The sequence below is a fragment of the Macaca mulatta genome, chromosome 10 (genome assembly GCF_049350105.2).
Source record: "Macaca mulatta isolate MMU2019108-1 chromosome 10, T2T-MMU8v2.0, whole genome shotgun sequence".
NCBI lineage: Eukaryota > Metazoa > Chordata > Mammalia > Primates > Cercopithecidae > Macaca > Macaca mulatta.
This window is the reverse complement of record NC_133415.1, coordinates 103,781,808-103,797,453: the sequence shown is the minus strand read 5'-3', so window position 1 is coordinate 103,797,453 and position 15,646 is coordinate 103,781,808. Positions and strand designations below refer to the sequence as shown.

The 15,646-nt window shown below is 44.1% G+C and overlaps 1 protein-coding gene across 3 annotated transcripts in view; it reads left to right on the top strand.

Moving 5' to 3' along the window:
- Positions 1-3,746: 3,746 nt before the first annotated feature.
- Positions 3,747-15,646, top strand: part of ADNP (activity dependent neuroprotector homeobox) — a 43,369-nt gene continuing 31,469 nt past the window's right edge. For 2 of the 3 annotated variants that reach the window (XM_077948306.1, XM_077948305.1), the window contains exon 1: positions 3,747-4,364. The gene's annotated coding sequence lies outside the window, so the exon portion shown is untranslated. 3 annotated transcript variants of the gene reach the window in all.

Below are 15,646 nucleotides of genomic sequence, written 5' to 3'. Positions count from 1 at the left end.
ATAAATAAATATATATGGTTTTTTTTTTTTTTTGCATAAAGTATTGCTGCCTTCATTAGAGTATGTGAATGTAGAATTTTTTACATGGGGAATAATTTGAAATAGTCTTTATTAAAAACTGGAATCATAGACCTTTATACCTAATAGGTATCAGAAGTAAGATAATGTTATCTGATGAAATGTTTGTGGCTGTGTCTGTAGGAATTGAAAAAGAAATACATACCTCTGCCCTTTCCTTAAAAATGTATCTCAAATTTCTTAAACTAGAAAATGCATTTAGAGCAGGCATTTACAGTTGGGTTCTTTTCAGCTGTTGAATTGATGAACCATTTCATCTACCAAAGCAGGTCTATTTAAAATGCATATTGTGAATTGGGAAACAATTTGGCAGCAGTTGATTACATAGCCGTTTTTTTCTCTTTTGAGCAATAACTTCTATCAGTAAGGAAAAATATTAATGACACTGAGGCAGAAACTTTAGCTGCTACAGTCATTATTAAACATCTTACTGAATTATATAACAATTTTTTTCTCAAAAGACTTGTTTTCATATTAAAGACCCTCAGCAAAGCTCACATCCCCACTAATTTGAAAAATCTCTGCCTTAAGCTCTTCTCTCCATTTAGAAAAGTGTTCTGCCAGTTAAAATTCAGGCTAAGCTATCCAGTAAAGCCAGGGCAAATATTACGTTTACCCACTTTCTCTAAAGTAGGTGTTTCAGAAGAGATCAGTTAATTTCTAACTGTAGCATAGGTTATGGTCATGTAGTATCTTTTAAAATTTGAGTAAGGGCGTGCTTTGAGCAAGTAAGTTTAAGTTGACTTTCTTCTGGAAATAAAAGTAAGAGGTGTCTCTAAATTATTTATTGAACAATATTCGTAATTACTAGATTTTCCTGGCTTAATTTGGCTGCTGAAGAAATTGAGGCCAGGCACAGTGGTCCATGTCTGTAATCCCAGCACTTTGGGAGGCCAAGGCAAGAGGATGGCTTGAGCACAGGCATTTGAGACCAGCCTAGGGAACATAGGGAGATCCTGTCTCTACAAAAATATAAAAAAATAAGCTGGGTGTGGTGGCACTCACCTGTGGTCCCAGCTACTTGGGAGGCTGAGGTGGGAGGCTCACTTGAGTCTGGGAGGTCAAGGCTGCAGTGAGCTATGATCATGCCTGGACAACAGAGTGAGACCCTGTCTTTTTTAAAAGAAAAAAAAAAATTGAAAGTCTAATTTTTCATTTGCATTTCTGACAGATTCTACCAGAAATTAATCCCAGACTATAAAACCTCTGGTGTCGTTTTGAATATTAAAACCACCCCTTCCCCACTTTGGGAGGCCGAGACGGGCGGATCACGAGGCCAGGAGATCGAGAGACGATCCCGGCTAACACGGTGAAACCCCGTCTCTACTAAAAAATACAAAAAAAACTAGCCGGGCGAGGTGGCGGGCGCCTGTAGTCCCAGCTAGTCGGGAGGCTGAGGCAGGAGAACGGCGTAAACCCGGGAGGCGGAGCTTGCAGTGAGCTGAGATCCGGCCACTGCACTCCAGCCTGGGTGACAGAGCGAGACTCCGTCTCAAAAAAAAAAAAAAAAAAAACACCCCTTCCCACACTTCTATAGTTGAACCCATAGTACACATTCCAATAAGGACCACTCTTGTTCTGTTTCCCTTATGTCCAGAACTGTCCAGCTGGCCAGTGAGGGACCTGCCTGCCTTGGGGAAGAGACTTCTCTCATTCATAACAAGAAAATTCATCAGTGCTTGATGTGAAATTAGTTTCAAGCTAAGATAATAGAAATGTAATATTCTCAGGTTTTTTGGAGTGGTTAGAATTCATTTTTTCTTAACCTAAACTCAAAGTTGAGTTCTCAGTGTCAAGTATGTGGAGCAGAAATTAAGTAACAGCCTTAGAGAACCTACTATAGAGATAGTACTGCCTTCTCAGATACTAAGTAGATAATGTTTGCCCTTTAAATCTTTTCAGTTATTCCCACAATCATTATCACAACACTGTCACTCTTGGAATTTACCATAGAGAGTATTTGAGCAGTGAAGACTCAAAGCATTTGGAAGTCATTTAGAAAAGAATCTGGAATATTTAGATGCATTTTTGTAGTAAATCTGGTGCTTAAACACTGTAAAATTAAATATTTACATCTGAATTCAGCATCCCATTTTGCTTTGTAAATGAGGCCAAAGATGAAATCCAGATGTTTTCCCTTTGTATTTGTATTATCACTATATGGAAATCTACGTATATCCAAGGAAAACTAAACTTAAACTTACTTTATTTCATTAGTTTTTGTCTGTCTTCTGCAGTGTGTAATTAGATTCTTTATCTTAGTTCTCTGAATCAAATGCTTTGCCCCAACCCCTTTTTCCACGACTTTTTTCAGCTGTTTTCCCTTGAAGTACTGACTTGGTTTTTAAAGATACATTTTATCACAGTTGCAGAAATGCGTTGTATAAAAGTTTGTTAAACAGGGCTAACTGAAGTCTTAGGCGTTGAACAGCTATGTGTAACCACAATTTATACTACTTGCAGCGAACTCAGATTATTTTCGGATGTTAAGTATGGCCTGAAACTGTGTTAACTTGAAATGTAAAGAAACAGCAAAGGACAGGTGTATTTACGTAAAAATCAACATATTAAGGAAATAGGCTTGGTTAATTCTTCAGTATTGACATCTATTACTTGTCAATACATTTAACCAAGCAGTGATACTTTAAATCATAATGATACTTTAACCAACCTTTTAAGGTTGGTTCAAACGTGTTGAGGAGATAATGTATTGGTTGGGATTGACCTAAATATACAAGGCAACCATGTGCTGTTTTATGCTACCCAGATTGCGGGAGGACCAAAAGCTATGTCCCTGGGACTACAAAGTGTGTTGTTTTAAGGATCGTGCAGAGAGCCAATGCGCCTGTTGGCAACATCACTTCTCATCCTGAAGTTTCACCAGTTGGGTGGCCTCAAGGCACTAGGATTCCTTTTTTTTTTTTTTTTAATTCAGGTCAAAGAGAAGAGTCCATCCTGTGACTGGGAAGAATGTCAAGTCACAGGGTAACGGCGGACCTTAATAAAATCTCGGCCCCTCTGCACCGAATACCCCACTAGGAAGGGCTAAGGCATCCATGGGGTTGTGTCTCATCTCCAGTCGCTGTGTGAAGCACGAGGCCCTCACACCTCATTTAAGGAAGGAGGCGTCAGGGGCGACCGGCCAGGTGTCCCGGCGCCTTCCCGCCGCTTCTCAGCCGTGGAAGCGCGGGCATCTGAGCACGTGGAGCCGCCCCAGGCCGCCCCGCACACCCCTCCCGCCAGATGTAGTCCAGGCCCAGCTGGGCCCGCGCAGGGATCCCCAGCACGGCCACCTGACTGAGTGCTGGGCGTGCTGCGGCCCGCTGCTTCTGCCTCCGCCGCCGGCGCTGCGGCCAGAGGAAGGCGCCCGCCAAGCACACGGGCCCCGGGAGCGCACTGCGGCCATTATCTGCGGCGCCTCCTAGTGGGTCAATGGCAAATCCGCCTGGTTCTCGCGAGAGCTCCCCCCTTCAGTGGGGATTATATAATTTCCCTCAGGCGGGGGTGGGGGTGCTGGGAGCACACTCCCTGAGGAAAAGTTAGGTGCAAGCACAGGTGGGAGTGAGAGGAACCCCCCCCCGGGGAGAAAGGGGTTGGGGTGCTGTCTCCACTGCCCCCCCTACTTAGCTGGACAATGAGTCCTCTTATGCTAATGAGGTACTTACGTCACTTCCGCTCTTTCTCGGCCGCCATTTTGGCTAGGGCAGGTTCGGGGACTCGGTCCGAGGCGCTTGTATTGTCTGCTGAGGGGAGACGCGGGATCAGCCCCCTCCCCCGCCCGTTGCCGCCGCCGCCGCCGCCGGCCCGGTCTCCCCTCCGCCGCCCGCCGGGATCCATGAGCTGAACTCCCGCCCCCCCGGCCGCCGCCATCTTGTGCCCCCTCCCCCTCCCGCAGGCAGCGCTAAGGGGGATTTTGGCGTCTTCTCAGACACAGCTCCCTCTCTCGGTCCCCGCTGCTGAGGAGCGAGAGGAGCGCGGCCGCCGCCGCCCGCGCCGGTGAAGCCGCCTCTCCCACACCCTCCGTCTCCTCCCTCCGCCCCTCCTTTGTCTGCACCGCTCGACGACGCCGCCGCCGCCCGCCGCTCTGCTGCGCCCGCCGCGCCCCCCGGCAGCACCCGCGGCCGCGGCGCGAGCCGGAGTCCGCCGAGCCGGAGCGCGACGAGGCCCCGGGCGCGCCCTCCCCGCTGTCGCCACCGCTGTGCCGCCGCCATCCGCCCGCCGCCGCCGCCGCCGCTGTCCGGCCCCCGAGCACGCCGGCCCCGCGCGCGCCTCGAGGCCGAGTCAAGGTAAGCCCGGCGCCGCCGCGCGCGGACCCGCGGCCCTGCCCTGCCTCCCGACCCCGGCCCGCGCGGCCGCCAGCCCAGCCCGGCCCCGGGCGCGGGCGCATTGTTGTTCGCATCGCCGCCCTCCAGCCGCACACACGCTCCTTTGCACACCCCGGCGCGGACCGGTCGCCCGTCCCGGCACGGACCGCTACCCGACTCTGCTCTGGAGGTCCAGGCGCCTCCTCCTGCAGCCCGACCCCCTTCTCCGCTCCGTGAGCCCACCGAGGCCAGCAGCCTGCCTGGCCGCCGGGAGCTTTTGCAGCTAAGGGCATCTCCCCCACCCCGCCCCCAGCCAGAACCGAGCTTCTCCCATCCCTGGAACTAATCCTGTCCGCCCCCCACCCCCAAAAGGAGCCCCCCCACGCACACCCCCATGCCTGGAACGAGCCTTCTGCCAGGTCTGCCCACCCTTACCTGGGGGAGGGGGGACGGGGTTGGGGGGGGCGGGGAGCATGCATGGCATGGAGTGAAAGTCTTTGCCTCCCCTGTGCAATCCTTCCTCCCCAACCTGCCAGCTTCCCTCCTATCCTGACCACAGTTCACCACCATCCCTTTTCCCCAGTCTCAGCTGCCTGGTCAGCACCTCTTTCGAACATTCTGAGCCCCAACTTTGCAGTAAGATGGTAGAAAATGGAAATCCAGAGAGCTGCAAAAAGATCTTCTTTTAATGTAATGAATGGGGAGTAGTTTTTGTGAACACCCTCGTATTCACCTCTTCTTTCCTCTGGGCGGCCTGCCTGCCTTCCCCTCCCCCCCAACCTTGATCCCTGTCTGCTGGAAAAGGCGCGATTGCTTCTCTTCCTCTTCTGCCCAAGACCAAGACTGTAGGTCTGATATCCTTTTTAGCCACACACACCCCCCACACACCCACGAGTCTTCTTAATCTTCTTGCATTTACCAGTTCCTCTGGACACTTCTTGCCATAACCCCATTTCACAGACAAAGGCTTAGGAGGGAAAAAGAAACAAACTGTTTCAGTGTTTGCCATGTTAATGATGTCCATCCCCACACACCCAGTTCCCATCCCTGATGCTTCTTGTGCCTGTATCTTGAACCTTCAGAATGAAAAAAAAAAAAAATCTCTTGGATAGCTTGATACAGTTTCTTTAGAAATCTGCATTGTTGCTTCTGGTTTATGGCCATGGAGAAAATACCAGCCCCCACCCAAAATGCACCGCAGCCAAGTCGGCTAAAGGCGATGAGTGTTGGAGTCAGTAGGGGGCGCATTCTCTGCACTGGGTAAGGCTGCAGAGGGGGGAAGGGCCCCCGAGCTAGAACAGGATGTGCTTCACAGCGCCTTCTACAGACCATGGGAAAATGGGCCCAGCAAGACACACTCGCACTCTTAGTTGGTGAGCTGACAGCAACATGGCGAAGGATTAAGTGAGTCAAGAGCAGTGATTTTACTTCTTTTAAAGAGCCCACCCTGCATTTCAGAAGTTTTCTCCTTTTACTTTTTCAAAACTGTTGGCCCCTAGTCCATGTTTGTTCTTGACGAATCACCTTGGCACATCCTTGGTTCAGATTCCCTTCCTCTGGAATTCTTCCACCTCAAGTTTTGAATGTGTCACCATATCTTTCCTAAGTCTGGTGGTAAAGGAGGTTTGAAACCTGAAAGTAACAGGTTTGGGGGCATTGCTGGTTAACTCCCTTCTTCATAGGCCAAATCTTTCCAATTCTTTGAGAATTAAAAATCATTCTTGAGAGATGTTGGATTTTTGTGGGGTAGTAATAGTTATAAGTGTGTAGATGGGTGTCATGATTTGCAAAGCCTTGTTGGTAAATATCAAGCCCATGTTGGGTTCTTCATTGTCGAACTCAAGTGTTGATTGTAAAAATTTCGTTTCCCTCCAAATTTGGACTTGTAATTGCCATTCATTATCCCAGCAGCCAACTACCTTTACAAAAATGTTGATACCAGTCTTCTGTGAGCACCCACCTTCTTAGGGTGTGTTGATTTCTATAGATTTTACTCCTCTTGTTATTTCCATAGGTGTGAGATGCACAATGCGAAACCTAGGCCCCAGCTTTTACACCATGATGCGCAGGGTTGTACTTTTTGTACTGAACTGATAGGTGGCCTAGTGGTTATGCCCTGTACTACCATTTTGAGGATCTGGACTCCGTTTCCTGCCTTGCTCTTTGGACCACATTGTCAATTCACACCGGTGGGTATATTCATTTTGGAGGGTGGGAACTGCAGCAACAGGGAAGCCAGAGACTTCCTCCTCCTTGGTCACCACCAAAACCAACACTTCCAAAATTTCAGCCTAGCCACATTCCTCAAGGAACCGGTTAGAGCTGGTTGCAGTAGTGGGTTCTGAACACTTATTAACATAAGAAATGATTTACAGCTTTTTAAAGAAATTTTTACAGATGCTAATATTGTAATCATTTGCATTCTACACCCTTGTGTATAAAGTATTCAGTTACTGTTATTTTGATAACCCAATCTCTAGAGTTGCTAAGCTTCTAAAAGCCTTAAATGTCTGATGAAAACCTGCTTTTCCATGAACCTGTTCTTACTACCAAAGATTGACAGTGGTTGATGTTTGTGGGTACCTTTAAGACTTTGTTACAAGTATGTTACATAAATACACCAAGATAAGTTTATGGGGAATGGAATGGGTGTATTCTTTGATACCTAGTTAACCAGTTGGTGCTTAACAGGAGAATTTTTCATTGGAGAATTGCTACCAAGTAACATTTTGGTGAGTGAAAAGGAGGGCCTTTGGTACAAGTATTTGACTAGAGACATTGCTTCTACAATTTCTTAATCATTGTGAAAAATCACATATTTAAATGGAATTATTTTAATTTTTAAATACTGTATAGTATTTGTAGACAGGTATAGTTTTGATCTTTATTTGGTGTTTTATATGCAGTTATTTAAGTTCTGAAAATGAGCATATAATTTGAAGGCAGCTTATTTGAGGGAATGTTTGAAATAAAGATTGTCGAGGGGCTTTTGTTTGATTTGGCAAATGAGATACAGTGTTGAATGAAGTCCTAAGTGGTAACAGCTATTTTCCCTTAAAGGAAAACTTGCTGTGAGCTCTTAGAAAGCATGTATTCTACAGTTTCAAAGGTTTCTTGGTTTTAACACTCAAAAAATAAGGTGAGGCCAGGCAAGGTGGCTCACGCCTATAATCCCAAAACTTTGGGAGGCTGAGGCAGGAGGATCACTTGAGGCCAGGAGTTCAAGACCAGCCTGGGCAACATAATGAGACCCCGTCTCTACCAAAAAAAAAAAAAAAAGTGAGACAATTGGGCTTGCAGACTGGAATTTATAGTAGGTAAACTATATACTTCATTAAAGTATAGTAAAAGACTCAATTAACTAGAGTGTGGGGAATGGGTATTCTGTTTAGCTGAACTTTAAGCAGAAATTCCTTCTTTATCTTGGCCTTTGTTGAAAAATTTCCTGAGACTAGCTTATCAGGAGCTGCTATATATTGAAACTAACCTCTTTGATTTTGGTTCTTATAGTCCTTGTATAGAAAATGCAGGAGATTGGGCTGAAAATCTGTTAATCATCCCTGGCCCTTCCAACCTTGGAAGTCGTAGATTTTAGACATGCCTGCTGTGAATTTGCTTTGCTTTGCTTACGTTTATCTTACCTTTTTCTCCTTATGCCAGAGTGCAGGAAGAGTTTTAATACTATTTATATTAAAATAAGAACTTCACAATGTTGAACAGATTGTTTTGGTACCACTTGCAAGTAACCAACCAGTAGACTTTTATCAGGCGAAAATGGCTTATTATTTATATTTGATTATTAAAAGCATAGGTATATAAAGCATACTGTGAAGTTGTTGCTTTCCTTGTAACTACTTACAAGTTTTGAAAGTATTAAAAAGTTAGTACTTTTTAATAAAAGTACTAAAACTAAAATACTCAGCAGTATATTGGTTGAATAGGATGATGCTGGCTACAAATTTTATTTTGAAAATTGCAACTTAGGAAGATAGAACTGTTTTGTAAAGGAGAAAGTAGGGATTGATGCTTCATAGGGTAAAAAAAAAGAAAAACTTCAGCATTTGTGTTTCTTTTGAGAATCATACATAAGTAACAAAATTGCATAAATTGTAATAGACCTTGGCCAGTTGATTTCATAATCGGGGTGTGTGTGTGTTTATATGTACACATACACATAAAATACATGTGGGTTTTCTAGAGCTGGAAATGATTGTCATATTATTAAATACAGATGAAAAGTTCAAGTATCAGGTGTAGTTTGGGAGAAAGTACACCTAGTTTTGAGATGTAGTTTGGGGACAATACATCTAAGTGTAATAAAAAACATACCAGAATTAAACTTTCTATACATATTTTTTCCAAGTATCCTATTTAAATCTTAGTGAAATAAAGATTTTTAAAATGATATAAAAGAAAAAAATTGAAGTTTTTATTTTACAACATTAGAAGCATTATTATGGTTTACACCAGAGTACCCATGACTGTTGTGTAAATAAGCTACTTGTTCAACCTGGAGTTCCAAAGGACTTTTACTTTAAATGAGTGTCATAAAGTCTGTTATGTCTTACATAAGGTAAAATACTTTCAGTGGGAGTTTAACCTTCATTCTCTTGCCTGAGAAGCATGTACATTAAGAGAAACATTGCTCCCCTATGTGTAAATAATTTAATTATAGTTAGATTCACAGAGCTTGACTTGTTATTAGCATCAAATAAACTTAAAGGTTTTCGTCTCCTAGTTTTTCTGTTTTTTGTTTGTTTGAGACAGAGTCTTGCTCTGTCTCCCAGGCTGGAGTGCAGTGGTGCGATGTCAGCTCACTGCAACTTCTGCTTCCTGAGTTCAAGCGATTCTCCTGCCTCAGCCTCCTGAGTGGCTGGGATTACAGGTGCCTGCCACAATGCTTGGTTAATTTTTGTATTTTTAGTAGAGATGGGGTTTCGCCATGTTGGCCAGGCTGGTCTTGAACTCCTGACCTCAAGTGATCCACCTCGCCTGCCTTGGCGTCCCCAAGTGCTAGGATTACAGGCGTGAGCCACCGCGCCCAGCCCCTCTCCTAGTTTTGTAAGAGCTTGTGATATTAACTGTGAAGCAGATGTCGTAGTTTGCTTATGTACATTACTGTCAGTTTGGAAACTCGGTGTTTGAAACTGGTATAAACCAAAGCCCCATGCTAATTAATTGATATTTTGAATGTAAAAGCTGTTTCTTGTTTTTACATTGGCACTTTCCACTTTGATTCTTGAGATACTTTATTAGATAAACCATCCATGCTTTGCCCATCATAGGTGGCCATTGTGACTTCATGGTTTTTTGTTTGTCTGATCCTGTTAATTAGAAAGTGAGGAGAGAATGATTGTGTTCTTTCATCCTCTCAGTGTCTTAGTACTCCTTACACCTGCGTTACATTATGACCTACCTTTGCTATCTGCCAGTTTTGGGGTCATCTTAAGTCAATTCATATTCTGCTTCACTGGAGTGAGAAGGGTCTCCTCACGTATTACCATGCTTCTGAAGTTGGTATATATAAGCCAACTTGATTATGGAGAGTGTGTGTGTGTGTGTGTGTGTGTGTGTGTGTGTAGGAAATCACTGATAAAATTTGAGCCAACTATGGAAAGTGACAGTTTTGATTGCAGGGCACACGTTTTTATTCTAGTCAATAAAAAATGCAAAATTCATATTACTGTTTTAGTCCTGGGTCTTCTCATCTCTGTGTATTAATTCAGTCCTCTGCCTTTAGGAGTTCCCTGAGAGTCACTCACAAGCTTTGGTATTATTGATCCCTACCTTGGTTCCAAGACAGCAGCTAGAGAAATCCTGGAACCCTTCAAGAATTTCAACAGTGTTCTAGAAATAAAGATTTAGAAAATAAGAGGAAAGTATAGACAACGTTGGATAGAGTTTACAAAGGGAAGGCTGCTCTGAATATATGCCACAGTTTTAGATTTCAGTTAAAGATTTAATTTAAATACATACACATCTAAAAGAGTCATGCATTATTTGACCAGCTGTTAGAATTAAAAATGAATCTGTATATCCTAATACCCTCTTCAGTAGGGTATAGATTTGTAATTGAGTCACTTAGCTGTGGGTTGTGTTTATATGTCACTTCTCATGTGACTGTGATGGCTTTAATAAGGATGTGCTGTTTAAGTGTAAAGGCCCCCTCACTGGCCTTTATGGATGATAGTATTGATGGCTTGCCTGTTTTATTTTCCAAGCACTTTATAAACTATTCCCAATTCTGTCAGGACTATCCTTGTTTCACAAATAGGGAAATCAAGACACTACCACATACAATGATGAAATGAGCCACAGAATGTGTCTGGGCTGGTTCCCAGGCCTGTGCTTGGAACACAAGCCTTTATGGTGCTCTTGTAAGCTGTTTGGCTAAGGGGGGCTCACATGAATGCTTCCCATTTCATAGTGAGGCTTTATGCTTCCACGTGAGCTTACACCCAAGGATCCCAATGGCGTCTACATTTAAATAAGCTAGCCACACCCCCAGTAGGGAGAGTCTGGGTATAAATTGTGCAGTTGGCAGTTAATTGGAGTAGCATATTTCTGCTTTGAAGTTAACTGTATATGGATCGAAAAAGAAACTTTATGTTCCCTTTTCCCAGTTTTTTGGTTTAAGACAGTCTCTCCTTAGCAGTTATTTTTTTGTTAGATAATTGCTGGCTTTTACACTTTCTTTTTCTGAATCCTTCATGCTCCATTTAAGAGCTTGTCGAAGGCTGTGCTTCAGTTGACGATCTGTAAAGCTCTGCTCTTCTGCTGGAAGCTGGTGACTTGAGAACTTTTTGAATGGTCTCTTTTGAAGAAACTCCTGTCTAGTGGAAATATGGTGGAATTTATTAAAATTTTAAATTGGAATTATAAATTTAGGTTGACAGAATCCTTGCTCTTGTGAAGGAAGTGGGCTAAGACTGGGAGTATCCAAATGCAAGAAGTGCTCAGAATCCTGCTTCAAGATCAGTTACACTTAAAAACAGCAACAAGAGGACGGGTGTGGTGGCTCACACCTGTAATCCCAGCACTTTGGGAGGCCAAGGCTGGCGGGTCACCTGAGGTCAGGAGTTCGAGACCAGCCTGGCCAACATGCTGAAACCCCGTCTCTACTAAAAATACAAAAATTATCCTGGTGTGGTGGCACGCACATGTAGTATCAGCTACTCGGGAGGCTGAGGCAGGAGAATCGCTTGAACCCAGGAGGCGGAGGTTGCAGTGAGCCGAGATGGCACCACTGCACTCCAGCCTGGGCGACAGAGTGAGACTCCGTCTCAAAAAAAGTAAAAATAAAAACAGCAACAAGAAAAATGCAAATAAAACTTCTCTGGGGAAGTTGTAAAAAAGTGAGCCATCAAGTGGCAAAACCTGGTACAAGAATGCTTTTGAAAAGCTGCCTTTGGTGAAGCCTTGATCCTGGGAGATGGCTTAGAAAAACTTGAGAACATAGTTTAAATAAATAGTTACTCAAGAATGGTGAAAGAAATATATTTCCTATTGTGGGAAATTATTTCTGAATAGTTTTGGTAGAGCGTAAAAAATGTATTATTAGGGGATTAAAATAACATTTTATGTCGTTTAGATAGAAAGACTAGGCATGCATTTTATGTCATTTAGATAGACTTGGCATGCTTCTGAAATAATTTATAAATGGACGTATCTATGTGTCCTCTCGTGGTGGTGTGATACATACTGGTTTTCGTCCACCACGGTTCCTGGCTTCCCCACCCATAACCCCATTACCATGTTGTGTTATAGGGTGCGTTAGGTCTCAGAAAATAATCTCTGACCTTCTGCTCTCGCTTTACACCTGCCCCAAGGCAAGACTCTAATCTTTACCCAGCTTTCTGATTGTAAGTCTTGAGACCCTCCCTAGAGAGAGGGTGTTGCCCTATACCCCAAGGAAGGGAGGTAAGAAGAGATGACTACATTATGAAGCTTTTATAAAAACCCAGGAGAGGCCAGGCACGGTGGCTCACGCCTGTAATCCCAGCACTTTGGGAGGCCAAAGGCGGGCAAATTGTGAGTTCAGGAGTTTGAGACCAGCCTGGCCATCATGGTGAAACCCCATCTCTACTAAAAATAAAAATAAAAAAAATTAGCTGGGTGTAGTGGTGGGGGCCTATAATCCCAGCTACTTGGGAGTCTGAAGCAGGAGAATTGCTTGAACCCAGGAGGCAGAGGTTGCAGTGAACTGGGATTGTGCCACTGCACTCCAGCCTGGGGGACAGAGTGAGATTCCATCTAGAAAAACAAAAACAGAACTGGGGTCAGAGAGCTTCCAGATAGTTGAACACACCTGGAGGGTAGCGCCCCCAGAGAGGGCACGGAAGCCCAGTGCCCCTATGCATTTCTTTATCTGTATTTTTTTATAATAAACCGGTAAACATAAGTATTTCCCCAAGTTTTATGAGATGCTGTAGCAAATTAATAGAACTCGAGGGGGTCTTGGGAACCCCAGCTTGAAGCATCAGTCAAAAGTTCTGGAGGCGCAGACTTCTAATTGGTGTCTGAAGAAGGAGAGAGCAGTCTTGGGGTTAGACTGAGCCCCCAACTTGTGGAATATGACACTATATCCAGGTAGACAGTGTCAGAACCAAATTAGGACACTCAGCTGGTGTCCGCTGCTTGGGAAAAAAACCCACACGTTTGGTCACAGAAGACGACTTCACGACTTCTGTGTGGTGTGAGGGCAGAGGAAAAATGCAGTTTGAGAGTCTTCCCCTAAAACACTCCTTAAGGGCTGCTTGTGAATTATTTCCCTTTTTTACATTGATCTTAAGCCAAGTTGTCCGCTTACAGTGACAGCAAGTGACTGTATCCCTGTGGAGTTCTTATGTAGGCAGTGGAGTGCTAGAATCACTCTGTGCTGTGTCCCTGCCTTGCTGCAATACCTGTTTAGAGTGAAGTAAACTGAGAAGTGGTCCTCACCTCACACTCTTCCTAAATCTAGATCGGTATATTATAAAGGATCCTCAGTCTGTTTTTCTTGTTTAAGTACTGAGGCATCTTCCCCAGCTTTCAAATACAATTTTAGGTGAACTCTTAAATTGATGAAGGGTCACCTCTGACTGCCCAGTTGTCGCCTTGTCCCTCAGGCATCATCTTCCCTCTATTTGTATACATATCTTAAACTCTTAGAGGAGTTCCACCTGAAAACAACTGGTTCTACTGGTGTGCTGGAAATTCTGGTGGTCACTGCTAGAATTCTTGCCTGAAATCTGAATACGGAAAGCATCAGGATAAGCAGCAACACAGTAGCAGTTTTCCGGTTGTGGGCACCAGTCTTGTAGTCTGCAAATCTTCCTAAAAGACCAGTGACTCCACATATTTTTTAAAACATAAGATATGCAAAATCGAGATGACAGCTTTATGTTTCTACATAACTGTAAGTCACCTGGGTTTGTTTAAGATAGTTGCAGATGTTCTGTTGCATAAATATTTTAAGTGTCACTGAGCTTGTAAAGTTAGGAATACGCTAACCTGAGTATGAATGGCTCACACAGATGTAAAATATTATATAAAAACACTACTGTGCATGTAGCACATTGTAATGTGTACAAGAACAGATGTTGTTATGGCAACCACATCTGATTCTCAGTCATAATAGTTTGAGCTTTTTGGAGAGGTTATGCCCTGGTGTGAACTCAGAATTTTCAAAGTGATTATTTTAGTATCTCATCTGGTTTAAGGTAATAATGGTAACTGCCTTAAGCATTAACTTGCATCATCTCATTTAATCCTTCTGACATTAAAACAATTAGACAGTGTCCTTCTGCTTATACCATAAGAAAACAGACCTCTAGAGGTTAAATAACATGTTTAGGATCACAAAGCTAGTAAGTGGCAGAGCAAGGATTTAAATACAGATCTGTCCAACTGTAGGGTGGACCACTGCATCCTATCTTTATTTCATAACGAATAAAAGCTTTACTGTGCTATGTCATCCTATCTCTTGTTAAGGAGGTTTGAAGTTATAAGGTGTAAATTTTTTTACATATGGCTGATCAGTAAATTTTTGTCCATGAAAATAGTATTATTGGCACAAATTTTGACTTAAGGCTATAAGCTTCACCTGTGAACTTTTTCTTTTCTCCTCCTTTTACTATCACCCCAGTATCCTATTATCTCATACCTAAGGCAGTGATGGTTTCTCAGACCTCTCAGATTGAGAAGATGCGGCATGGGTATAAGCTCCCTCAGGTGATTCTGAGGGTTGGGTAGGGCTGGTATGTACTCTTACCTAATTGACTTCCTTCGGGCTTTTTTTTTTTAAAGATGGAGTCCAGGCTGGAGTGCAGTGGCACAATCTCGGCTCACTGCAACCTCTGCCTCCTGGGCTTAGGAAATTCTCCTGCCTCAGCCTCCTGAGTAGCTGGGATTACAGGCACTGGCCACCACACCCAGCTAATTTTTTGTATTTTTAGTAGAGATGGGTTTCACCATGTTGGTCAGGCCTCCCAAAGTGCTGGGATTACAGGTGTAAGCCACCACGCCTGGCCCTCTGGACCTTTCTTAATGGAATCTGCTGAATACAACCAGATTCATGCCTTTTTTTTTTTTTTTTTTGGAAATGGTGTCTGGCTCTGTTGTCCAGGCTGGAGTGCAGTGACTGCAACCTCCGCCTCCCAGATTGAAGCAATTTTTCTGCCTCAGCGTCCCAAGTAGCTGGGACTATAGGCATGCACTACCACACCCGACTGATTTTTGTATTTTTAGTAGAGACGGGGTTTCACCATATTGGCCAGGATGGTCTCGAGCTCCTGACTTGGTGATCCGCCCATCTTGGCCTCCCAAAGTGCTGGGATTTCAGGCATGAGCCACCACGCCCGGCCCAGATTAATCCTCTTAAAGTGCCATTAGAATCATGTCCCTTCTGTACTTTGATATCTGCAGCATCTCCTCGGTGCCTCCCAGACATGGCAGCAGACCAGCTTCACGTTCAGGGTCCCCATCCTATTCTCACCCTGCCTGTCCAGTCATGTCGTTCCTTGTTACTCAGAAGTTTGACATAGCAACCATTCTGACTCAGTGGAGTTGAGCAAGGAGTTCCTAGATCACCTTGCTTTCCGGCCTCTGGAACTGCGCCAGAAGCTTTTTGCAGTAAATGCAGATTCTCCACCTAAGTTAGTGGCCCCAACTCAGCAGCTGTTGCCACCCTTCCTGCTGAGAGTGAACTAAACATGAAGCCTCTTAGGATTTAGTTTGGGACACATCTGATACATCGCCTCTTTTACTGCAAATATTTATTGGAT